A 27190-nucleotide genomic window follows, 5' to 3' on the forward strand; every position below is an offset into this window, starting at 1 on the left:
GACATGTGATGATGACTTCTGATGATGACGTGTGACGATGACATGTGATGGTGACGTGATGATGATGATGTGTGATGCTGGTGTGACGATGACGTGCTGATGACGTGTGACGATGACGTGACGATGACGTGATGATGATGATGTGTGATGCTGGTGTGGCGATGACATGTGACGATGACGTGATGATGATGATGTGTGATGCTGGTGTGACGATGACATGTGACGATGACATGTGATGATGACGTGATCATGATGATGTGTGATGCTGGTGTGACGATGACATGTGATGATGACGTGTGACGATGACGTGACGATGACGTGATGATGATGATGTGTGATGCTGGTGTGACGATGACATGTGATGATGACGTCTGACGATGACATGTGATGATGACGTGATGATGATGATGTGTGATGCTGGTGTGACGATGACATGTGACGATGACATGTGACGATGACGTGATGATGATGTGTGACGAGGACATGTGACGATGACGTGTGATGGTGACTTCTGATGGTGACGTGATGATGACCTGTGACAGTCACGGGTCACGATGATGTCACAATGACGCGACGGTGATCAGCACATTGAGGCTTCAGTTCAAATTAGAAGCATGGCAGTAATTTAGCTTCCTGGTCGACGTCGAGATGCCTCGGCTCTGCTCCCTCTACTCCTCCTACTTCACAATTACAAGTACAGAGTACAGATTACACTGCAACACTCGTCTTCTCAGGAATAACCACAGACCTGATGCCACATTATAGCTACCCAGAATGCAATGCGTCATGACATAACTGTCTGTTCTCAGGGGGCCTTTGTGTATCAGGGTTCAGGCCACGTCCATCTCTAAATGAAATTCTTAAATCTGGCTTTTCCGATACTCCCAGTTTAGTTCATTATTTGGGGTTTGGCGTCTCTTGCATTTCGGTAACTTCAGATGGAAATCCAGGGAGGAAACCTGGTGGATTCTATTTGGATTCTTCATTGGATGCAAGTAGTCAAGCTCATCAGTTCAATGTGCGACTGCAACACAGTGACCTGCGACGTCTCCTTCTACCAGTTTGCTTTTATCGCTGACCGTCTTCTTGTCTTTGTCTCCATTCAGCAAAAGCTGGCTGATTTAGAGTGTCAGAGCTGAATGAGGGATTGCAGCAGAGGACAGAGGCAACTGCTCGTCATGTCAGCTCCCCTCCTCCTGAGTCCTCTCAGCAGCTCCTCCTCCGTTTTGATCCCTCGTCTTTCATTACCACACTTCTCTTAGATTCACTTGGTTTTAGTTTGTTCTCCTCTCGTTTGTTTACAACATCCACCTTCATTGCATTACTTTTACTTTGTCCTTCTGCTTTGTGTGCTTGACTCGTCTATAATTGAATGTCTTTCATTGTTTACAAAAGACAAGCCTTCCCAGAGTGTTTTTATAAGATTCACTGCATTTATAAAAAATTGAAACGTCATTAGTTTGGATTACTCTGTGGAAAAAAACAAACAAAATACAACAAAACCAAAAAACCTTTATTTAAACCATTAATTGCACTCAGGATATCTTGGATGGTCTCTGGCGTGTTAAGTGGCTCTTTGGACATTTCCAACGTATTGAAGTTATGACGTTTGTCACTGTCATCTGGTTCCGTGTTTCCAACAAAGAACACGTTTCATGCACTTTACAAGAAATACTTCTTTGAAAATGTGCAGTGAAAACCCAAAGGAGGAAGCGTGTTACTGCGTTCACGCTATTCTCTTCCTGCACAACTCTTCTTTTTCACTATTTGAGGTTGGAAGTCAAAGGAAAACAAATAAAGCACCAATCTCAGTGAAAGGATGAAAATGTCCAGTCTGTCCTCTCTCACACGTGCCGCCGGTGCGAACAGCTCAGCATTTAGAGCTGGAACACGCTGACATGTTCTGTACAAGGGCTGAGGGTCAGACCAGGAGCCTCCCACTAACCTGATGAAAGTAGAGAAACGGGACATAAATGAGTGTACGACTGTGCTTGGTGCCGCCGTGCATGTGTTCTACATGGCTAACATGCTAATTCGTAGCAGATGTGACATGATGCTCTTCTATTCTCTGAAGTGTAACTGCAGTCTCTCTGTTGTTGGTTATTAGTCTGATTGTATCCTCGTCTCATTGAAATATGCCAGTAAAGACATTTAGACCTTCAGCGCTTTCATTGTGGTGCGCTGAACGTCTTCGCGTGCAGGCAGATGTATTCCCTGCCCTGCCTCTGTGATTGAGGCTGCCTCCCTTGATGAGCTGCGGTTGACATCAGGTGTGACGGCTGATGAGCTCCAGCTGTAAGCTAATTGTCTCCCTGATGAGTTCTTTCTCTGTTTTTCTGGCTCTGCAGAGTTGATGGTGGGACTCGCTGAGTTTCTCCATGTTGAGGATCCTTGCTTGTTAGCAGGGAACCTTCCAAGTTTGATTTTCAAAAGTGTAAACGCTGGAAATCTTCCCGACAACCAAGAGAGTGGCCATTTAAAAAGCCCGTTTCCCCGGTGTGTCTCTGCCAGCCTGCTGGAGGTGCAGCGTTGCTGGGTGCTGAGCCCTCAAGCAAAGTCACTCTCCTTCGAATTAAATAGTTTTTCAGTGGTGAAGGACCATCTGAACAGGCATCGACTCCCCAAGAACTCCGTAAAACATCACACCAACTCATGGGGCAGCAACTACGATCAATGTAACCTCTGATAAACACGAGTTTAACAGCAGACTGCAACTGATTCCTTAATACCAGTGACATCAGCGATTCTCCTGATCGTGATTTGTCATCAGGTTGGAGTTTGATTAAAGAAGTAGACTAGACGTAGACTAGACTAGAAGTAGAAGTAGACAGCCTGATATGTTCATCAAAAGCAGAAAAAAACCCAATCAAGTTGACCTTGAACACCATTTTCAGCACACAGGGTTTCATACTCCCTGTGACGGAGTGGCGGCCAGGGTGACGCGCCCCTCGTCCAACGAGAGACGGGATAGGCTCCAGCCCCCCGCGACCCCGAGCAGCATAAGCAGTATAGACGATGGATGGGTTGCGTATTCCTCTAACTGCTCGTGTTCATTACTCAAAGTGAGTTTGTGAAACAAATTGCTGAGAAGCAGCCACAAGTGACAATCCCAGGATAATAACAAATGTTAAATCAGCAGTAGCCTGTCAGCGCAGCCGTGAGACGATGAAGTCAGCAGCACCTTTGCTTCAGTCGATCACATCACTTGTCCAGCACGTGGCAGGAACAGCGCTGTGAGCTCAAATTATAAAACTTCTGAGCTGAGAAGGGGTCAGAGATCAACATGTTTCACATCGTCAGTCTTTTACCGCTGCTTAGCTCTGTCGTCTTACCAAAATTAATGTCATTCTGCGAACTTAATGACTTTATGTGAAGGATTTTCCTATTTAAAGCTCTGGAGATGGTGTGTTTTGGGCTCATCAATCAGTAATGAGGTGAAATAAACTGGATGTGTGTGTGTTGGAGCTCTTGAACCAACTGAACTGAGAAATACTGTCATTTTAAAGCAGTATTATGGCAATGATGCAGTATTGTCTTTCTTTGTTCCTTGTATTGATACAGTGGCATTACACAGTTGGAACGAAGACTTGGACTCCTCAACACAATCTATCGTGTAACATCATATTTATATGTAGTATAACAGGGCTGGTAAGGATCATTTTAAAGCTCCTCTGACGTTCACTTGGTCAAGCAGGTATTTCGCTGATTTAAAGTCAAACTGAGGTTCAGTTGTCGCTGTCATACTGCCAACTGTACTTTTATATGGTGACTCATGGCGCCTGGACTCTGTATTTTAAGCTTAATGACATGAGCAACATCAGGCGTCGAAACGTGGCGTCCTGCCTGTTTATGACACGAGTCAATAGAGAAAAGAATATGGGAAAAGTGAGGATGTCCACTGCTATTTTTTTATAGAAAATTAGGGAATGCTAACTTGTTTAGCATGAGCTAACAGGTGCATTACAGATCAAGAGACAGATGGTGAGAATGGACGAAGTTTGCTGGGACAGCCGCTTCCTTTTTACGAGTGAGTCACGATCGCTAGGGTGGTGAGTCGGGTTGGGTATCGTTTGGATTTTGCTGATTTTGATTCCGATTCCGATTCTCAATATCAATTCCTGTTCTGAACGATTCTCGATTCCAATTCTTTGTGATGGAAGTCGACAGGTCACAGCCGATTCATCAGGAGAATTTTTTTTTGTTTGAAAAAGCCTTAACACAGGCCAGTTTATTTCTTCACATTGCCAGTGCAATGCATCGGAAGATAAGCCACACCCACTAAATTTGAAAAGACAAAAATCTTTTTACATATTAGCCATACCAGACGACCAGCCACAGGTCCTGTATGTACGTTGTGAAATGAGAGATTTACACAGAGAGAGTTTGTAAATGTTTATTTACATACGTTAAATGTATCCAAACGTGCCTGTAACGCGGCAGTAAAACGGCCGATCGAACAAAACAGAAAAGTCATTCATGTTTTTATTTATCCTCCTCCTGTGCACTGAAACCACTGAAGTCGTCTTCTTCAGTGTCGGAGCTGAAGAGCCTCAGAACTTCTCCGTCACACACCTGTCCAGTCTCTCCGTCAGTGTCGCTCTCAATGCCACTTTCATCTGGAGGGAAAGTTACCGCTGAAGTTGTGCCGTCGTCTTCACGCAGTAGTCCAGCCTTTCAAAACCCGTTGGTGATCGTGGATTCTTTCACACTGCTCCATGCTGCTGTTTTGCGTTTGTGCGTGTCGTGCTGCGTTTTGCGTTGAGTGCACCAAAAAGTAGCGTCGTCTTCTTTGCTTGCGTCCGTCTCGTTTGTGCACTTCCTGCACCCCCTGATAGCTGCATCGTTGTAGAAGCCGCAGGGTTCAAAGTGTGGGAAAAGTAGTGGTATATGATGTGCGTAGACTCTGCTGGCTGGGGTCGTGGCGGCTTCACGTAGCAGCAGCAGGTTGTGGCTGGCTAACGTTAGCCTCACTTTGCTAGCGTTCAACAACAGATAGGCACAGTTTTAAGAGTTGGTCGTCTATCACTTAAGCAGGTTTGTGAAGAATGAGACATCATTTTCACCTGCCGGATTCTGTTAGCAACGAGGAGCTGCTGGCTGATGATGAAGGTTGACCGAAGTGGAGGAAGCGATGGGAGCAGGAGAGCGACGGCACCAGTTGAACGCAGTCCAGTCGCTAATTGTCACACCAGGCAGGCTGAGGCGTTCCGTCATGTTTGTGGTGATCCTTGCACTCAGAAACGAAAAAAAGAATCGAAATTCAAAAAGCTGCTTCATGGTTCTGGAACGTTTTTTTGGTACCCAACCCTAGTGGTGAGCACATTGGAGTGGAGCCGTGGCCACTAGTGATGAGCTAAACCACACTGATAGCTTGTTCATGTAGCAAGAGCACAGCAAGGCCTGTTGTTGTCAATCACGCTCACACAGGACCTTTTTCGCTTGTTGATCTACTTTTTTCTCTCTTGGCTTTATAATGACAGAAGATGCACAAAGCTAGCTTAGCTTGTGCTGCAGACACTTAGAGGCACGAGCTAAGCTACAAACACAACCTCTCTTTCCATGCAGGTCCTGAGCCTCTCTGGCCGACCCCTGCTCCCTCCCACTTTTCTAGCCGGATTCTGCAGAAGTCAGTCAGCTCACACGGTCTTAATTCAGCCCTGGTGTTTCACACGTGTAAACGCACCACTCACCCACCAGGAGGTCTGTCTGTAGCCGCACACCTTTTTCATCGCCCCGCCAGGTGTTTTTTTTTAACCCAGCAGTCACGCTGTACCAATATTGGTCTTAGATGATTCCAGTGACAGCTGTGGATTTAACACGTCAACTTATTTTTGCAACACTAATCAAATGCAAATGTGATGCTAATGTGGAAGCCATAGTGAGCCTGCAGGGAGGGAGGAGATTTGATGGTGTCATGAAAAAAGTGGGTCATTTTGCCGGGGCCTTTTCTGAATTAATGTACCCTACATAATCTAACGGAGCGGAGCATTTAAGGTCAACATGAAAATGTAAGTTACTGTGAACTTCTTCAGAAAACCAGGTAGATTTTTGACGTTTAACAGTTTCCATTCTGAAGAGAAAGTGTCCCTCATTGTTCGGAGCATGAAGGAAGTCCTACGTCTCTTCTAAAGTACAGCAAAGTAAATTCAGGTTAAAAAAGCTTCAAATATTTGCACTGCTCTCGAAAGCCCCCACCAGCGCTCACAATACTCTACCTACCTCCACTGTGTGTGTGTGTGTGTGTGTGTGGAGGGAGGGGAGGGGGCCTGGCACACATATTGGTTAATTATTCACTGATAGAAATTTGGCATACACATTCCCTAATTATAAGTGCTTTTAGCCATTGTACTATCAGAGAATTAGCATAATGTTTCCCTGGTGGCCATTTTAAAAATGGCTGCCAAAACTACTGCAGGGGTGAACTGCTTTAGTTTAAAATGGCCATAATTAAACTTCTCAGGAAGTAATCGCCATGATGAATTTGACAGTGAGAAGGTATGGAGAGAGGAACTAGCAGTAGACTTCCTTCAACGCTATGGTAACAAAACAAAACAACCCTCAACCCAAACAGAGCTGAGGAGGCTGCCAGATTCTTGGCAGTTTCCAAAGTACCACAAGATGTTATCATTTCAGTAGCAGAAAAGAAGGAACAGTAAATAAAAAGAACATTGAACATGTAAAGTCCCCTGTCTCGTGATGCCGTACAACAGCCAATGAGGGCCACTTTTAAAGCCGGAAGAAGAGCATAACTGGAACATGTGCATGGAGGTCGCATGGATGCTTTGCGACGTAAGAAAGCAGACGCCTTTTCTGATTTTGTCTAACGGGCAATTATGACTTTGACTCTGAGAGTCATTTAAAGTGAGGACCTTCAAGCACTCAAGTGGAGCAGGAAGAATAATCCTTGATGTAGCCAAGGGAGGGGCGAGGAAAGTCAGCCAGGCCGGGTCTTCCACCTGCTGCAAACCTGCAAACAAAGCTGGGAGGACCCGGAGTTCGCCTGGAGCACTCGTGTGATGAGTAGAGCGCAGTGAAGCAGTGGCTGGGCGGCGGAATAAAGGAGAAGTGAAGTGAGAACAGATGTGGGTCAAAACTGAATGACAATCTAGGAGGCATCCTCCTACTGCAACTGTGACGCTCTCAGGAGTCCCACGCACCTGACAGAGGCAGACAGGAAGTGATGACTGACTGAGACAAAACGAAAGCAGTACAGCAACAAAACTGAAAAATGAAACTGAGAATTTAACTAGAAAGACACAGGGAAGACAAGGCAGGGAACAGGGGAGCGCAGCAGGATAAATAAAGAGATGATTGAATAGACAGACTCAGTGATGAGTAGAAAACAAGTCCAGAACCGCGTCCGCGCTGTGGTCAATGCCCAAACCGAGCGATGGTACGCGTTCTTCTGCCAGCGTTCTCACTTTACTTGGACCACTTCTCACATGCCGCACCTCAAACAGAGTAGAACAGTGTTTCCCAACCAGGGGTACGCGTACCCCTAGGGGTACGTGAGCACATTGCAGGGGGTACGTGGAAAAATTAAGAATTTATTTCCACGATAATAAAAAATATTCTTAGTCATTTCATAAGTCCGTCAATAAAATGGTACGTGTGCGCTATGACTTGTTTCCCTGGGGAGACAATAACCTGTGGCACAGCCATACCAAAATCACACAGCGGGAACCTGTTTACCTGCAGGTTAACATGATAAACGTCCAGTTGCTGTGGATCCAGGGGGGGAAGAGAGCCCGCCGACAAACGCAAGAAAGATTCCAAACCTAAACCAAGGCAGTATAGTGAGAACTATATTTTATATGGATTCACTTCGACGTCTGCGGACCCACCGCAGCCTCGGTGCTACTTTTGCGGTGAAGTCCTAGCAAATATCTCCCCTAAATAATAACAATATAATAATAATATATTAGTATTAATAATACAGTATTAATAATACAAACGTTTACTATAATATTGTTTCTCATATTTATTGCCTTGAAGGCAACATAATTTTATGTTTAATTTGAGTTAAATAAGAAGATAATGCCTGAATACGAAATGTTCAATTTAAGACGATGAAATCAAATGACTTGCGTTGAATATTCAGTTGTGTTATGTTCCACTTTTGGAGAATCATGAGCAGGTATGAGTGAAGGGGTACTCATGGTCTGACAAACAGGCTCGAGGGGTACACAAGACAAAAAAGGTTGGGAACCACTGGAGTAGAAGACAGACGGGCAGACAGCTGAGTACCAGCCCGACCCGCTTCCCAGACACATTTCAACATTTGGATGTGTGTTTTCATCAAAATCCTCATTAAAAACACCACATAAACTTAGAAATCCAAGCAGCTTCCCTTTGAAGGACTTTGTGTAGTTTCCCCCGCGAATGGACTCTGATTCTAATCTCTCTCTCTGCACTTTCAAGAATTACTTGACGACTGTCCCCTCGATAGAAACGCTGGAGTTTTCCAGTGTAATGCTGTACTTTATCTCATCACGTCATGTACCTGTTGTCCTCCACATTTTCCTCAGAATTCTTTCCTTTGGCATCTTTCGGTCTGTCCTGTATGGGCGGACATGGGAGACGATGAACAACACGAGTGGCGGTTAAGCAGAAGAAATTTCTCAGGTGGTTCCGTTACCGAGTCACTCACTGACGCCGCCTCAGATTCCAGCCGTGATCGCATGTATGAATGACACAGATCCGATTAAAAAAACCACGCCGTTGACTCCAAGTGTCGGCATGAGCTCAGTCAGGGCTGCTCACTCCCCCACTGTTTGATGTCATGAAGACAAAACAAAATAAAAGAGCTGGTCATTGATAAACCGGTATTAGTCATGATATCAATCCATGAAAGTGCAAAAAACAATCCAAAAACACACATTTTCTATACATTAAGTACTAGAGTATACTAATACTTTATGTCTCTGTGAAATAGCAAGTATTGCAAAGCTAGTCAGCAGACTATTATTAGCTGAGTATTCCGGCTGATGACGGCAGTGTAAACTGCAGGAGCTGATTAATGGAGTGAAGGTACGGGAGATCCGTATCAGCTCAGAAAATATCTGCACTCAGCCAAGTATTCAGGGCTAAAATAATTACACTTAAACACCAAAGTAGAAAGTTTGACTTCCTCCCTTTGGGACTAACTATAATGACTGCATGATATGGTAATTAAGAGATGATTAAAGATTAGGAGTTTCTGTAATTACACCTTTAACACAGCTAATGGAGCAATCAGAGGAAATTTGAGATAGTACTTTTTTTTGTCTTTTTGCCTCTGCGCTTATACCACATTTCATCATTTTATGTTTTTGCCTGACTTTTACATGTTTGGAGGAAAAAGGAGAATCAGAGTAATTAAAGGTGAATCCCCCCCCCCCCCCCCCCCCCGTGTCTGTACGTGCGGGTGCTCAGATCATCTCTGAGAATTTCTTTTTACTTGTGTGGAAACCTCCATGGACAAAAATACACAGTTACACAAACACACATTCATTCATGGACAAAAGACTTCAACTGATAGAAAGCCAAGACAAACAGAGATGTCAACCGCAGTCTACCTCAGGATCCAAGTCCTTTATTCTGTCTCTGTCCCTCTCTTTCTCTCTCTCTCTCTCACACACACACACACACACACACATGCACTTGCACGCTTGCCTCATGTTCTGTGTGTGTGGATTAGGACTTGTTCGGTTTAACCTTATAAAGCACCATGACAGCCTGCTAACGGCTTTCTGTCAGGTTCTGGCCTGTGAAACTCTTCTTGACAACACACACACACACACGCACACACACACACAAATAGTTGAACAAACCAAAATGCTAATTAGCATACGTGAGACAGTCTTGCGCACACACACACACACGCACGCACACACGCACACAGGCAAACACAGAGATGGATTATCAGGCTTATAAGGTTGCTGGTGTTATTAGATGTGACACTGTGGAGTTGAATCCGTTGTTCATTTACATGTGTGTGTGTGAGAGAGAGAGTGTGTGTGTATGTGAGAGTGTGTGTGTGAGAGAGAGAGAGAGTGTGTGTGTATGTGAGAGTGTGTGTGTGAGAGAGAGAGAGTGTGTGTGTATGTGAGAGTGTGTGTGTGAGAGAGAGTGAGTGTGTGTGTATGTGAGAGTGTGTGTGTGTGAGAGAGAGAGAGAGTGTGTGTGTGTATGTGAGAGAGTGTGCGTGAGAGTGTGTGTGAGTGAGAGAGAGAGTGTGTGTGTGAGAGAGTGTGTGTGTGTGTGTGTGTGTGTGTGTGTGTTAAGAGCCCAGTGTTTGTGTTTGTTCAGGTCGCAAAATTGTTATCGTTTGAGTAAAAATGGAGCTGAGGTTTTCAGAGTCTGTGTGACCCTTTCTAGGATCTCCCCCGTTCACCGGTTATTCTCCTTTGGCAGGAGAAGCAGACGAGTTGGTGGTGAGGGCCGCTGGTGAACACGAGCTCTGATTGGCTCCAGGGGCTCAGTGCGTGATGAGAGACTTGTCAGCGTTGGCGTGTTGGATCGTTCTGATCGGATGTTGACCGATGTTCGTTCCGCACAGTTTTTCAAGTTTCTTCTTTTGTGCTCATCATCAGTGTAGAAGAACTTCTACATCATGGCTGGGACGTGGACATGTTTAGTTAATAAAGAGAAACTTGAAGAAAAATCTCGACAAAAATTGTTCGTAAATTTTTTTAATTCAGAATGAAATTGTCATAAAATGGAAACATCAGCATATCTGATATCACTAAAAATCCTCCGGCCAGGGCCAAACCTGATTCTCCTATTTGAGAGTTTAGTTTTTAAACACTTTCACTAAAGTACACACACACACACACACACACACACACACACACACACACACACGCACTACCTTTTGCAGCTGCAAAATTCACAGAAAATTGACCAAACAGAATATCGCAAAATGTTTTTTTGTTTTGTTTTACGTTGTTTGGGTTAATGTCACACACACACACAAACACACTTTCTTTAACAAAAAGAAAACAAATTGTCAAATGCAGTGCTTCTTAATAGTTAATAATCAGTATTAGTGTTTCTACTAAAGTCAAACTGATCCTGCAAACCTCTTGCTGCCACAAGGATTTTACTTCCTATTGTATAAATCCACTTTCTGCTTAATAACGAGGTTTTGGTGAGTTCTGGAAAAAAAAAAAAGAGAAGGAAATGAACGCTGATCATTCCACAGGAAAGTGACAATGCCGGGCTAAAAATGTGACGGTGTGAGCCAATTTCATTTGTGAGCTCATTCATTCCTGGCTTGGCGATTCCTCTAATTTGTATTCATAAGACCTTTCAACCTATTGTGTCATGCAGTCTAACCTGGATGAAGCCTCTCAGCTGGGAGAGAAAGGAGGCAAACTCATTCAATCCACTCCATCAATTCATGCTCTTTTGTATAAAGTGGTAATACACGTTAATGCGCCCTGCCAACAGGTTCCGCCTGCAATGAGCAAACTCCTTCAGTGAAACCAATTGGAATTCAATTGACTCTATTTCACATTCCAAGTTTTTTTTCCACACTTTTTTTCTACTTGCCAGACGGCGCTACAGTAGTGAGGGAAGCTCTCCAACCGCATTACAAGACTGAATTTCATGTCGCTCCGTGCAGGGCAGATGCTCGTCGCCTGCAGGCAGGAGTGCACATAAACTCTTCTTGTCTCTCTTGGCTTCCTAGCGAGTCGACGACTGCTCCTCTCAGCGTCCGTGTTCCCTTGGTTGTCACAGTCATTGACATTAGATGAGTTTGGCTGTTCGTGTTTAACTTGTGACTCCTGAGGCTCTTTCCCATGATCCCTTGAGTCATTCTGGACTGGAGGGAGGCATCTCTGCAGACGTGTCAGGGACCGAGCGACTGGAGGGATGGGTGCCTCCCCACTGGTGGAACGTGCACCCGCAAGCGAAGTAGCAGAGCAGTTCAGGCTCCTGAGCTGAAGGTGGCGCTAGCATGCCGGATGATGATGACCAGAGCTCCGATGATTCACTTAGACAAAGACATCGAGCTGGTGGGAGATTTCGGGATGATGTGGCGCTGTGCGCACAGGCTTGATGCGTTAGCATGCTAGCAATCGCCACTGTCTGCTGATGTTGTGCCATCGAGAAAAGATCTCGTTTCGTTCCCTACGAGGGCGAATCACGGTTCCTTCACAGCCAAGTGCTTGATGTCAGGTCGGCGAATTGAACGCACCATCATACGGAGTGAAAGAAGGGAACAGCTGACTTGAACGCCACGATCTGATGCACGTGAGGGTTCAGGTCACTTTTCAGTTTCCAGTGATTCAATCATAAAAAAAGCATCTGTCACTCTCATACTATTTCAAACGCACATGCTGACCCTCTGTAGAGATCAGTGATTGTACTGAAGCAGTGTTCTGACGTCTGCCACTCAGGCCTGGTTCTGGAGTCCCGCCCATCCAGCAGGCCCTGTGGTATCCATGTCTTTTCTCATCTGGAGGCGGGGCCCCAGAGGGGCATCGCTCTCCTCCTGGTCGTCTCAATCGCCTGCCAGTGGGCAATCGGGGGTTCAGTCCAAGTCCGGTGGATAAAATTATCAGATTAATTGTGGCAGGGAGACAACACTTGGACCGTGACTCGGTAGAGACCGCTCTCTCCATCAGAGGTCTCACGTTGCCTTTCGTGTCACCTGAACTCGCGTCAGATCGTATATGTGTGTGTGTGTGTGTGTGTGGTCACTGAGAGTCTGAGTGATTTTGTATTTTTTAATTTCTCCCCTCCACTCTCGTGTGTGTGTGTGTGTGTGTGTGTCTCCTGACCACCAGGGAAATGTGTGTTAACAGGTTCTTTAGTGCCGTTCCCCTGCTACAGCATTAATGTGAGAACTTAATTAAGGCGACAGTAAGGAAAGCTATTACAGGTAAGCTGTTAGAAATTAACCAGTCAATCTAAGGCCGTCTAAATTGAATTTTTGCTGAAGCGTCCGGTGTTCAACTCATCAAATCTCATCTCCTCTTGCTACCCCTGACCCCCTGGGTTCAATTTAGGTGTGAGTCCATGTGCGTGTGTGCCTGTGTGTGTTAGCACAACACAACATAAAGATGTACACTTTTATATTAGCAAGAATACAGAAGTCAATTAAGAAAGTGCTTCAGCAATCCAATTAAAAGTCTTTGGACAATTCCTGTTCTTCACTCCGGTCCCTCCTCCCCCACTAATAATGAAATAACACACACATATCCTCATTTGCTCTCCCCACCTTGTCTTAATAATGAACCAACTTAAAAACACACCAGGGTTTTAAATGAAGGCTTTAAAAGGTTGCACCATACTTTCTCCCTCTCCCTCTCATTCTCTTTTTCTATTAATTGTTCCTTTTTCCATGCCTAAAAGGCCACGCCATTGACTGAGCGTGTTGACTTGTGGATTGAAACGAAGTGGCTGCTGTTTGAACAGGTGTCTGAGGCAGAGAGCGGTCTTTAAGTGTGCCCATTCGATTAAAGACTAAATTAGCAAAACTGTGCCATCAATACTGTGCATGTGTGTATTTGCTCGTTTGGTTTGTTCATTTACCTTCTGTTTCCACAGCCGTGTGGACAGGACAGCGGCTGTGGCCGTTCGTCTCCCATGGCAACCCCTGAGCGTGCTCAGATCAATTCTGTATCCAGTAATAACATGAGCATGTGGGCCAGGCTGTGGGTTTAATTACCTGGTGTGTCTCTGCGGTAACATAGAGAAGGCTTTTATTAAATTATCCCAGTGGGTCGGCATTTATGGAGAAGTGTCGGGAGAGGCAGAGAGGCTGGTTATGCAGGAGAGCACAGGGACAACTTAGCCAGCATTCATAATCCAACATGGAGGAGACGCTCACCAAGTTACTGCTTGTGGGAAACTTTTCTTAAGACTACACCATGTCTTCACTTCTCAAACTTGTTTTGAGGCGTATAATTGTCCAGGCGTTCTATGAAATTACTAACATTTGATGTGAATATGTAACGGCTCAGAATTTAGACATCAAATCTAAAGTCTGTTTCAGGGCAAGCATGAAACCCTCATCTGCAGAAGGAAATGTGTAAAAATGTTTTACAATGGTAAATTAAAAAATGGTCAACTGGTTTTGTGGGTCAGTCAGAACCATCCATCCATTTCCTACCTCTTGTCCTGCTAAGGGTGGGGTTGGGGGGTGGAGCCTATTCTGACCACTGCACCACCGTGCTGCCTCAGTCAGAACCACTTGGGTCAAATATCCTACATAATTGTACCCCATAGGTCGTATTTGGTGGTTTGGTTCCGTTCCGGGACTCCCGGCTGTTCCATGCGCGTTCATGGCCTGAAGAGCAGCAGGAATATCAGCCATAATATGATTGAAAGTTTAAACCGAGCCCTGTGAACGCAATCAGGGGGAGTCACCTGAGCCGACTGGGGGTGGCCTAGCTTGGCAGCTATCAGCTGTGTAAACACAGCACCCGCGGCCTGCCTGAACTTTCGCCACACCTGAATTTGACTGATTAACAGCTGGAGAATAATTAACCTGCTAAGATAGAGGAACGTCTAATCAGTTTGATCAATGAACAGCAATTACATAACAAGGAATGACGTCTTCACCTCCCTGAGGTTGCACCTGCAAACCCTGGGAATGGGACCAGCTGATACTGTTAGCAACAAACTGGCACCCATCGAGTGGGTAGTTTAACAGTCCTGGCTGTCATGTGGCTCCCTGGTCGTTTTCAACTTCAACATGGAAGTGCAAAGAAAAAAGTAAGAAAGCACAGAATCCACTGCTCACCTCACAGTCAAGCATCATACCTCCAAAGAACAATAGAAAAGATGAAGAGACCCCCTGAGCGAGGCCAGAAAGGAATATATTTTTGGAAAAAAGAGATGCCGTTCATGCTTGTGAGCTAAAAAGATCCTCCGGTCAATCGTTGGATTCCGATCAGCAACAAACGGACTGCTGCTTCTGTAGTTGAGAGGGTTGAGAAGGAAAATGCACATGGACATGTCAGACAAACAAGGGCAGACTGGCAGCCATATCTTGCAGAACATTTCAGTCTGGAGGGGTTAGATGGCATCTCGTCAGCGCTGGATCGTGAGATTTGCCTGGAGCAAACACGACGCCACGTTGCAGAGGAGCAACAACTCACTGCTTTAACTGGACAACTTGTAAAAACGAGGTTGATGTTCTGGAACAGTCAAATTGGTGCGATATTCCTTTCTCTACAGCTTGAGAACAAATGCCTCTGCGCTCCTGCTTCACCTTTGACTCTCAACCCTAACCCTGAACCTGACCCTTCAATGCTAGAGGTCAGGATTCATAAGACCTCGATTTTGTCCATGTGTGATCAAATATTAAACCATACAACCAGGCTTCAACAAACAGATTCATATATTTGTTTGATTTCTCTCACTCCTCTGGCCAATTGTTTCAAATTTTGAGAAATTTTGTGGCTCTGTTGCTTTGGGATTAACGCCATCAAATCAAATACACGTCCTACCAGCACACGCTGTCATGGTTGTGTCGATGACTCCCCTCTTTGGCGTATTACTGGCAGAACCAATGACATGCCCGCCAGTCCCAGCTGCAGGTCTTCTTTGTGGTTGGAGCTGATTAGCAGGTATTAGCACACTAAGGTGGCAATCACACTACAACACCACCTGCTAAACATTAGCATGGAAGCACTGTCATCGTTAGCATGCTGGTTTTAGCTCACAGCAGTTCTGTGTCTGCGTTGACAGTGGCGGTACGTGGAGATGAGGAAGGTGTGCGCCTCGGCGCCGCCGACCCTCACCAGCAACACTCTTCTCTTTGCAGCTCTGCAGAGGTGCTGTGGCTTCAACTCTGCTCTGTTCTACAGTCTTTGGAATTAAAAACATATACAAATACAGCATACAGACAGTTGTGAATGGTGGGCAAACCCCCCCAGCGCCGCTTGCCCCCCCGGTTTATGATCCATGACTTCAATCCCCGATCTGGAGAGAATACAGTCGTGAAGTTGGCAGATGACAACGCCATCATCTGTGGCGTGGAACAACCTGCTTAATGTTTTAGCATAAATCAGAAGACACACATGCCATCAGTGGAGCCGCTGGACAGTTGAACAGGTGAACCAAATTATTGTTGCTACACAACTCCTGAGAATCAGTGATACTGGTGAGGTGACGGCAGCAGCCAGCCGGGGTGCCAGCACCCGACCGCAGAGCAGCCGGTGACACCCCTCTACTCCTCTGTGTCCAGACCTTGAATCCTCTCAATGCGTCATCCTTTTCTTTGCGTTAACTCAGAGTAGCAGAACCAACAGGAAATTACAACTCAACTGTGTTTAGCGTGACCGTGTGCATGACCGGGCAGAGAGATGATGTATCGAATGACATAAACACAGCATTTATACCCGTAATTTCACTATAAACTAAAAACTATCTCTGTAGCAAGAACTCGACTTTTTCAGGTTCTGGTTTTAACCAAGCTAGAACGAAGAGAGACATAAGAGGGGAGTGTGTGTGTGTGTGTGTGTGTGTGTGTTAGTTTATCCGTGTCCCCTGCAACAATAGATCAACAGCCTTGACTGAGTCAATTAGCTGTGCCCTCCCGACAATTTATCTGTTCCATTTTGACATGCAGGTAATTCACTCTGACAACTCCTGGAGTCGTCGGCGTGGGCCTCAATGTGTGCGTGCGAGCGTGTTTCTGTCAGCGTGTGATGAGTCTAATGGGCCATGCAGGTAATTCATATGCATCACAGTGAGCAATTGAGACATACAAATGGTCTTGGTGTTGATTTTCAACCAGCGAGCACTCCTGCCACCTGCTTGTTGCCTTGATTAAAGCTGTCATGTCTACTGGTTGACTGATTAACGCCACCACCAGTCCTCTGCTCGCACACTCCCCTACACTCTGCCTGGAGTACGCTGCCTCACGCCATCACTGGTGATTAGTGTGAGCTGGGCTATCAAGTGCCTTTTCTCATGCTGAACAGGAATGATTTTGGAGAGATTTGGGTGCTTTTTCAAACCTTTACTAGTAGGTTTATGTGCAGCCCATTACGTCTGTGGCATTCTGTGACATTTTTAAATGTTGTTGATGCTCGACACACAACTGTTGTGAGAGAATGTATTTTACATATGGAATAGCTTTTTTTGTTGTTGCCTGTGCGGGGGGTCCATATTTACGCATGTGAAGCCTTTTTGTTGTGACGTAAAATGAAGTTTCAACAACAGGATTTCTCCAGTTTTGACAGATTTCATCTATTTCAGTTCATCTTTTTATATACCGTCGACTGTGCAGTATATCAGTATAAGAAGTACTAATTCTGATAGCATGGATGACACGGCTTACAGATAAAGTGTTGGAGGAGCTGGGGCGGATTGCAGCAGTTCTACTAATCAGACACAGCTGCACCTCACTGAGGAATCCCGCTCTTTCCGTCAACAGTGAGACCACATGACCTGGTCAGGTTATTGTTATGAGGACACAGGCGAGGCTGCTGCTGAAGCACCAGTCACTTTACTCAGGAAGACACCCACAGCTGAAGATCGGCTCAGCTCGCTGTGGGGGACGTGTTCATGCAAACAGACCTGTGGGTCACATGGCCGCACACACAGATGCGTACGTGAGCATGTGCTTGTGCTTTCTGAATTCTGCGTCCACACGTCAGTTGTGTCCTGTAGGTTCAAATAAACTGAGTTTTGTTTTAAACTCGGTCAAATGCGAATCATGTGCCTGGTGGAGCAGAGGACACAGGCCTGATGAGCGACTGTGCTGACCTCTGACCTTCAGCAGGGTTGAACAGCTTCACTCAGCAGCCTCCAGCATGGAGTCTCCATGTTTAGGAGTCACAGCATTGAATCAGTCCTCATAATGCTGAGTCGTGTTGTTACAGCCTCTTGAGCCTCGATGAGCTTATTTGTCTGATTAGGCAAAATTTGTACATATGCGCACACACACACACACACACACACACGTGTGTGAGAGAGAGAGACAGACAGAGAGATGTAGATATAGGCCGGCGTATTTTATAACATTTTCTTGAAGGTCAATGTTCATATTTATATAATGGGAAAACAAGCTCCTGAATCCAGACTCTGATGTGGATCACGCTCAGAACTGAATGGCCTGAATGTCTGGTCAGATGAGGCTTGCATCCTCCCACCTGTGCCGGCTCATTTTGTGCTAGTAGTGGCTTCATAACTGCCATAGCAATGCATTTCATGCCTGAATGTAGTAATAATGCATGGGCAGCTGCCCTGTTTACTGCCCTGAGAGTACTTGCCCCAGAGTGTGAAGCTCAAGTTGTTCTGTTCTTTATCTCCACCTTTCCTGAGAAAAGAAAGTGCAACCCAGAAGTTGAAGGAACAAGTGCCCCGGTGGTACCGTAGTGACCAGGTTCCTGCACGTCTATATATGGGCAGAGCAGTGGAATTGGTTGATGGGTCATTCGGGCAGCCAATAAGATGATCCTAGTATTTCAACCACGTGCAGTGACTGGTGGTTTTCCTGGAAAGCTTCTTTCCCCCACCTCGTAGAAACCCAGCAGCCAATCACACATGGCTTCAGGAGAGGAGGGTAAACCTCAGCAGCCTCATGCTGGTCCCTCTTTGTCTCTCATCCACTCCGTTTCCCTCTCTCACACGCCCCGAATCTGCCTTTCACAGTGCAGTCGCTTTGTTTGACTGAATACTGAGAGACCGTGCAGTTTAACCTGCACAAAAATGTGTGTGTGTGTGATGTCTGCTTTTTGCATCATATTCAACATAACAATTATATTGGATGCATGCACTTCCTTTTAGTTGTTGTACAGAAGTACATAAGCTTTTGTCGTTGTCCAGTTCTCCACTCTGGAGAATATTCGCTGGCCTGGACCCGTTAAAGTCTGAATACCTAAAACACAACCGCTTGACAATTAGAAAAAAATTGCCATAGAGCAGAACCCTCATCACCGACAGCAGTGAGACGTTCAACCAATCAACCAGCAGCTGCCATCAGAAGGTGTCATTCCTCCTGTAGTGTCTCTCACACACACACACACACACACACCTCCCGTGTTGTTAAGACACACAGTCTCGCTGTAGAATTCTCTTGGAATCAGACGCAGTCGCATCCTCGCCACTGCAACGAGACGCAGCTCAGCCGGATGAGACAGGACAGACTTGGGAGATTCCAAACCCACGGTGAAGGTCAGATCTCAGTTCCAAGGATGTACACGGACCCGTGCACGCCTCTCCATCCACGGGCACGAGAGTAAAACAAATCACATAAATAGCAGAAAAAAATACTAGAATGTCCGAGACAGGTCCATCCCGACTAACAGCCAGAGTGGCTGCAGACGTATTTACCTGCACGTCAGTCGGGCTGCTGCAGCCCTGCATCAGTAACCCCAGCCCGAGTTGCCCCAGCGTATCAGAACCGGCCAGGGAAGCTCTAGAGCTCACAGCCACCTTCATCTTGACATTCCTCAACTGATTTGATGGAGTCGTTTTGATCCAGGGATTTATGATATATGCTTTTTGAGCAGTTATGAACTTCTCTCGGCCGCTGTTATATCAAGATTCTATCAGAATGACGTGAACTTTTAGTACAAAAAGTCATTATAGTGTAGTAGTCAAGCAAAGTTTTAGCATATGAATATTATAAGATTATAGAGGTGATGCAGTAACTTATTGTAGGGAGTACTAATGATATGATATTTGTAATTAGTCATGCAAAATTCCAGATAAGTAAAATAGTGATGAGTGAATAGAATTCAAATCCATCCAGTACGTGTGCGTACATGCAGACTGTACTATCGTACTAGTGATCTGGTGGTACTGGTTCATGCTGGTTTGTGCTGACATCACGGGAGTCCTGAAGTCAAAAATCCCTGCAGTTCACCTCCTGCTTTCATGAACGTCCCGGGACCAGAGGCGCCGTCTCCTGAATGAGGAGTGAGGGCGTCCGTTTCACATCCCGGCATTGGTTTTGGATTTGGTTTGTTCAAAGGCTCAGCAACAGATCATGTATTCCCCCTCATCCAGCTTCATCTTGGTTACCAAAGGCGTGTGGTGGAGGGAGCCCTGGTGCCGCTGCATCCTACTGTGTTATGTACTTCCCCTGGCCCTCGGAGGATCTGGAGAATATTGATGAACGGAGATCAATGAGCTCTTGGTGCTAATGCAAAAAAAAAAAAAAAGAAGAAATCAGCTGTCTCTCCTTTTACCAGTTAATTCTCTCATGTGATTCTAAATCTGTCTTTGTGAAGACGCTGATTGGCGCCTTGCATTCCCTCAGCCCGCATGCTAATCCTCAGCATCGCAACTAAATCCAGTAACCTCAACCCTAACCCTCAGCTGAACCCTTGACCCGGTTCCTGCTTTAAAACCAAATCCTCAGGATGTCTTTTGAGGGTGTGTCAGCGAGGGAACATGATGTCACTGTGATGGTTTGACTCTGATTGGTCCTTTAAGAATACAAATAAATCACACACACACACGCACAGACCTGTTGGAGGGGTAGTGTCGTGCTTCTGAGGAGGGTTGTTGTCGTGGTTGTAGGGAAACTGTCTTGAGAAGGCACCGGTCTGCTGAGGGTGAGTGAAACAGGATCCGTCACCCATGACCACCAGACAATGGCAGCCATTGATGCTGAATCTGTGTGGCCACGGTCGCAAATGCTCGCCTGGGATGGTGAAGCCCAGGGTGAGAAACCTGCAACCTCATCAGGGAAAGACTCATGAAAGACGAACATCTGACGAGCACAAGATGGCGTTCATTGTGTTTCTCTGCTGAGGGGGTTGGACGGGACGTGAAGAGTATGGTGGAGGATAATATGGCAATATGGTATCACGATAATTATAAACAAATTGAGAATTATATAAAGATAATTATTAGTTTTAATTCATAATATATATACACATATCTATTTATATGTGTATAAATACATACAGTATGTATGAATGTCCCTGTCCCCCTTGGAGGGTGGTTCTGTGCCCCCCTCTAGCTCAGGTCCTCTACCAGAGGCCTGGGAGCTCGAGGGTTCTATGCAGTATCTTGGCTGTTCCCGGGGCTGCGCTTTTCTGGACTGAGGTTTCAGGTGGTGGTCCTGGAATCTGCTGGATCCTCTCTCCCAGTTTGGGGGTCACCTCCCTGAGTGCTCCTACCACCACAGGGACCACGTCAGCCTTGACCTTCCACAACCGTTCTAGCTGTTCTGTTTAAACCCTGGTCCTTCTCAACCTTCTCGTGTTCCTTCTTCCTGATGTTGGCGTCCGCTGGTATCACCACATCTGTCACCACTGCCCTCCTCTTCTGTTTGTCCACCACTTCTATGTCCGGTTGGTTCACCAGAGGCTGTTTGTCAGTCTGGAGGCTGAAGTCCCACAGCACCTTGATGTACTCTTGTTTCATCCTGGACAGTGGCTCTGATGCTCACTCGTCCTCATCCTCCCTCTTTCTGCTTGGTGTGCAGCCCCTTCAGGGGGTCCTTCATGATCAGGACTGGCCTGGGTTAGCCACTCTGGGTGCGTCCCATCCTTTAGCAGATGGTTCATCTGTGCTGCAAGGCGTTAATGGAGTGCAGTTAGCTTCTTCAGCCAGTACGTGTGGCTCTTATCGGGGCCCGGTGCTGTCCAGCTCTTCATCTTTGACACTCTGCCACTGAGATGGTTACTGGTTCTTGTTCTGGGAGGTTCTTGTGGTCAGTTCTCAGGTCCACTAGCCATTGTGCGTCAGGGCTGTGTGATGCTTCTCTTTCCCATACGCCCTTCCGGTACTTTTCCTTCTCAGCTCTTGGTGGGCCTGGTTGTTGTTGATGTTCCCCTGCCATTGAGAGAACACTTTGGCTGGGTCAGTGGAGAACCTCTTGTTGTTCACCTGGCCTCTACCTCCTTGGTGTATCTCTTCAGTCAGGTGGCCAGAGCTGTTCGCCTGTGGTGCCTCTGGTATTGATAGCTTGGTGTATTTCCAGGTCTCATTTCCTTTATTCACCATGTTTCCTCACTGCAGCTCTGCTAGCAGGCAAACGTCTCTCCTTGTTGCCTTTATTTTGCCCTCTGTCCTTCTCCTCCATGGATGGTATTGTTTCTGATGCTCCATGTCCATGTCTAGCTTGTACCCGAGCAACTCCAGTATGACTGTTGCCGTACTGCGCCTCAGCTTGTTGGTCTCTGCGATGGTTGCCGTGCGTGTTGTATTCAGCGCAGCATTCACATCTACTAGCAGATCTTCTGAGGGTACCTGACAACTCAGCTTTGGTATTCATCGTCGGAGGTTCCAGGAGTCTTGTTGGTTCTTCCTTCTAAGGTCAGCAGCTCATGTAGTGAGGCTGTTTGTATCTATTGAGGCTTGGTACCTGATCTGTTTGTGGGGGTGATGACGACATCCCCCTGCTGACCTGTCCTCCAGGCTCCCCCCTGCCGTAGAAATAGAGAAAGAGAGGGGTACATGCAGGGAATATGGGATGTATACACACACACACACACATATATATTTATATGTGTGTGTGTGTGTGTGTGTGTGTGTGTGTTAGTCTGCAGCTGAGAAGCGAGCGGCAGATGTCTGCAGGCCTGCGTCAGGTTCAAGTAACAGCTTTTCTCCCGTATAGTTCTAATCTTGAGGGTCCTGAATCTGCGCCAGCTTCCGAGCCCCTCAGGTTAGACACACTGGTGCAAGACTCTTGATTGCAGACATTCTGTGGCGTGAAGTGTCCTGCTCAGAGCCAAGTGTTCTTCGGTCCAGCTACTGTTTTAACACAATAATGTATAGAACAGATGAGCACAATGAGACTTCCTAAAAGAATACAGGCGACTTTTCCAACGATGTAGTCTCACCTGATGTGACTACGAATCCAAATCCCTGGATACACGAGCTTCTTCTCTTTCCAGGGTTATTCGTGGATTTTGGGACTGATGTGCTGCATCGTTGTTTTTTTCGGAAACCTTGGGGTATTTCTTTTAAATAAATAAATGTACCTTTGGGTACAGAGGTACAACTCCTATATTTCAGTGTGCTTGTTTGACCTTGAGTGTGTTGTTGTTCAAAGGCGGCAGCAGCCAAAGGCCTCCTGCTGAGTGCCAAACTCAAGAGAACTCTGAACCCTGAATTCGCTGCACCTCCCTATTGCTCCTCGTTCCTCTCATTTTCATCTCCCAAAGTTCCTTCTTCATCTGTCCTGGCCTCTTTATCTCCTCTCCTGTCATTTGTCACGTCTGACTCCTCCAGGGCCTCGCTCGGACTTATTTCAGTTGTTATCTCAACGATACAAAACCCTGATGTAGGTCTGATGGATGCAGGAAAATCAGATTCTGATGATCATTGGAGGCAGAAAGATTCGACTGCAAAGAGTTTATTGTGCTTCTACAACAGCAGTGACACGTGATACACCGGAGGCTCTGGGGAGGCTCCTCCTCCTTTCACCCTGTCCAAGCTGGTCCAAATCGAGTCAGCGCTTTTCCTGGTGCGCTAGGTTTTCTCCCCAAGACCCCGCTGACATCATCGGTCTCTGGTAAATACAGGCCTTTTGATGACATCCATCCATCCATCATCCCTCCATCTTCTCCCTCTCCTCCTGTTGAGGGTGGTGGGGGTGGAGCCTATCCCAGCAGCCTTCCCCCTGGACAGGTCACCAGTCCATGGCAGGGCCAACACATAGAGACAGACAACCATTGGCTCTCCCAGCCACGCCTACGGTCAATTTAGAGTCTGGATTAACCTGGTCCCTCTTGATGTCTTTGGACTGTGGAGGAAGCTGGAGTACCAGAGAGAACCCAGCAGGAACAGGGAGAACATGGAGACTCACACAGAAAGACCCCGTGCTGCAGCCAGGGCTCCACCCACAACCTTCTTGCTGGGAGGTGATGGTGCTGACCACTCCTCCACCGTGCTGCCCCTTTTAATAATATGTTGATGAAAAATATTTATGAAGATCATCAAAACTTCCTTAAATGTAATCAGCAGCTCATCTCCTCCACGTCACATTCCTGTACCTGCTTTACTTCACGCTGACTCGCTTCGTGCTCGTCCGCCCCACTGCCCCTGACCTCCTGGCTCCTTGTGATTGGTGCAATCTTTAGTTTGAGGGACACTGGCTGAGCGCTGGACTGCTCTGTGGATCTAACAGAGGGTGTTGCCATAAGGAATCCTCAATCCTGTTTTGGGGGGTGGGAGTTTGGTGTCTACTGCATTAGAGCAGCCTGTGGAAATGTCGACGACAAAAAGTATATAAAAAAAAGACATTTAATTTAGAGTTAAAAGAAATCTGAAAAAAAAGTGAAGGAGTCAACAGAAATGTACAACCAGCACTTGTTTTCAGCCCCACTTTTCATGTTGCATTTGACGCATGCAAATCTAGAGGCATTTATAGTACATTTATACATTTATTTGAAACGATCACACGTCAGGCGCACTGCATTATAAGGCGCATAAACGACTGTAGTGGCTGGGGTTGCGTTACGCATCCACTAGATGGAGCTGCGCTAAAGGGAACGTCAACCAAACAGTCAGGTAAGTCAGTCGGTCAAACTTTTTTCATAGAACGTTCTGACCACTCCTTCACTCCCAAAACAAGTTGGCGCACTCACAAAGGTGGAGGGGGACTTTTCCCTGATTCAGTCAACACGTAAAAGAAACAGTGTGATACCGCTACGGTCAATCAAACGTGAGTGCAATCACAACACAGTAACTCTCGAAATAGTGCAAATAACAGTAACAATAACTGAATAACTCCATATTCACAATATCTCCCAGCCTCGTTCAGTTGTAAACACGTGGAAGAAACACGTAACGCTCACTCTTTCAGTTCCTTCCTCATCCACGAATCCATCGAATTCTTCCTCTTCAGTGTCCGAGAACAGTTGGGCGAGTACGGCGAGCGACGATACCGTTTTTACCGCCGTTACTTCGGCGACGCCCCCTGACTACGGTAGCCATAATTAACCAGTATTTATCCATATATCAGGCGCATCGGATTATAAGGCGCACTGTCGGTTTTTGAGAAAATTCAAGGTTTTTGGGTGCGCCTCATAGTGCGGAAAATACGGGCGGAATTACTGATCACAATTTGAGGTTTCAGTCTTAAAACTCATATTTCTACCTGTGCAGGGCCACTCACCTGCACAGCAGAGCAGACAGCTGCCAATCTGAAATCGCCCTACCAAAAAATAAAAAATCAACGATTAATCTCAACTCCGATCAAAAACAGGAGACAGGATACATTTTTAATTCATAAACATGGGATTCCATGTGACTTTGGGGCTGTGAAACACGTGGCAAGTGAAAACATACGCATTTATCGTTTTGCTTCTCACCTGCCTGCAGTACTTTCATGGCCCACCAGGAGGCTGCGTTCCTGGTGGGACTTTGGGAGTCACTTGAACACAGTAGCGTCATGCACTTCCCCTCAACAAAATCTGCTGCCGCTGGATGACGTTCACGCTCTTGTATGTGTGTGCTCTTATAAAGAGGCAACACAGTCAAAACTAAGTTTTTTTCCCCTGCCAACTTGTCATTGATGGGAAGCAAGAAAACGTAGCAGAAATGAATAACATGCCGAAGCTTTTTAGCCTCCTGCATCTCCCTTCCTCACCTGTCAGGAGGTAGAAGCCATGCTGAGTTCCACATGAAAAAAGAGGCTACTGTACGTGTGTGTGTGCGTGCGCGTGTGTGCGTGCAGGAGAGCTGAGATGAGTAGGGTGGGAAATCTTTGTTGTGCTAATCACTGCATTCTCAGCTGACAACCGTACAGGTCTATATTCGACACACACATTGGCAGGGAGATGCAAGTACGGCCTCCAGCTGCGTCGGCGCTTCATTCGAATTATGAATGGAACGATACATTCCTCAATGAAATATTAATCACCTTTAGAACCATATACACGAGGTAAGCAAAATATCGCCCAACATTTTCACGTACACGCATGTGTTTGAATAATCAGCCTGAATAGATTTTTGATCACTTTAAATCTTTTTTTTTTTTTTTTTAATCCACATGGATGTTCAGCTCAGGCTGGCTTCTAAATCCATGTCTTTTTTTTAACAGTGACTCCGGTGCCTGGAGTTTCCTTGCAGCACCCACCCTCCCGAAGGTTGTGGTCTCAGCAGCATTGCGGAAACGTTATTTCATATGTTGATGCCAAACACGAGCAGTTCACTGCTGAAATTATTAAGCTTTTCATTTGCTATGATTTCTCTCCACTTCACCAAGATGAAAACATTCCATGAGCTTGTGAACCTGTGATTTCCACCAGTGAGATGCAGAACTCTCAGCTCTGATGGAGGCTGCAGCCTCCTCGTGTTGCGTCACTTCAGTTAATATCTGCTGATAGCGCAGCTGAGATCCATCACATGTGCTCCTCTGGTTTAGCTGGAACACTGAGGCAGCCGTGCTTTTTTTAATAAACGTTCTTCCAGGTTTCAGAAGCTTACCATCATCTCTCTACATGTAGGAGAGGAAAGTAGAGCAGGAGAACAAGGCTTCAGGAGCTTACTGTCAGGATAACGATCTGCTCTCCACCAGGATCCACTCCATGTCTCCAGCTGACATCAGGGACCAACAAAATAAAGCACGATTCCAGGCGGCTCATGTGTCTGCAGTCTAAGACGATCAGCAGACAGAAAAATATACAAGAACCGCTCCTATTGCATGTGCTTTCTCCCCAGACTGGTGGGCTGCTTTCCCTCACTTTTTATGGAATAATTTTTGATTGAAATACAGTAGTAATCTAAAAATAAGATGGGAGGTAAATGTTAAGACCAAAATAAAGTTGAATTAAAGCCCGTAGGCCATGAAAATCCATCTTCTAACACCTTTATACCTTTTAGATGTTCAGTTTTCTAAGCTGATGTCGCAAAAGCTCGTGTCCACATCCACAACATGTGAAATAACCTGGTAGTTTCATGAAAAGACTGTGGTATTTTTCAAATAGTTCAATACACACACACACACACACACACACATATATATATATATATATATATATATATATATATATATATATATATACGTGTGTGTATTATATATATGTGTGTGTGTATTATATATATACGTGTGTGTATTATATATATGTGTGTGTGTATTATATATATATAATACACACACGTATATATATAATACACACACACACATATATAATATACACGTATATATATGTATAATACACACACACATATATAATACACACACGTATATATATATAATACACACACGTATATATATATAATACACACACACACATATATATATAATACACACACGTATATATATATAATACACACA

General features: G+C 45.7%; 2 long non-coding RNA genes across 2 annotated transcripts in view; one reads left to right on the forward strand and one right to left on the reverse strand.

The window, feature by feature from the left end:
* Nucleotides 1–27190, forward strand: part of LOC147256821 (uncharacterized) — a 142328-nt gene that overhangs the window by 18827 nt on the left and 96311 nt on the right. The window contains exon 2 of the long non-coding RNA XR_015117418.1: nt 16571–16671. This is a non-coding gene — a long non-coding RNA (uncharacterized LOC147256821). The remainder of the gene's footprint in view (nt 1–16570; nt 16672–27190) is intronic.
* On the reverse strand, nt 23731–24778 carry LOC147256822 (uncharacterized). Its single transcript, XR_015117503.1, has 3 exons — nt 24708–24778; nt 23904–24110; nt 23731–23806 (listed from the first exon to the last, which is right to left on the reverse strand). It is a non-coding gene; the product is annotated as an uncharacterized LOC147256822 (long non-coding RNA).

The sequence above is a fragment of the Aulostomus chinensis genome, chromosome 8 (assembly GCF_037954235.1).
Source record: "Aulostomus chinensis isolate RoL2024-O1b breed Wild chromosome 8, RoL_Achi_v1.0, whole genome shotgun sequence".
NCBI lineage: Eukaryota > Metazoa > Chordata > Actinopteri > Syngnathiformes > Aulostomidae > Aulostomus > Aulostomus chinensis.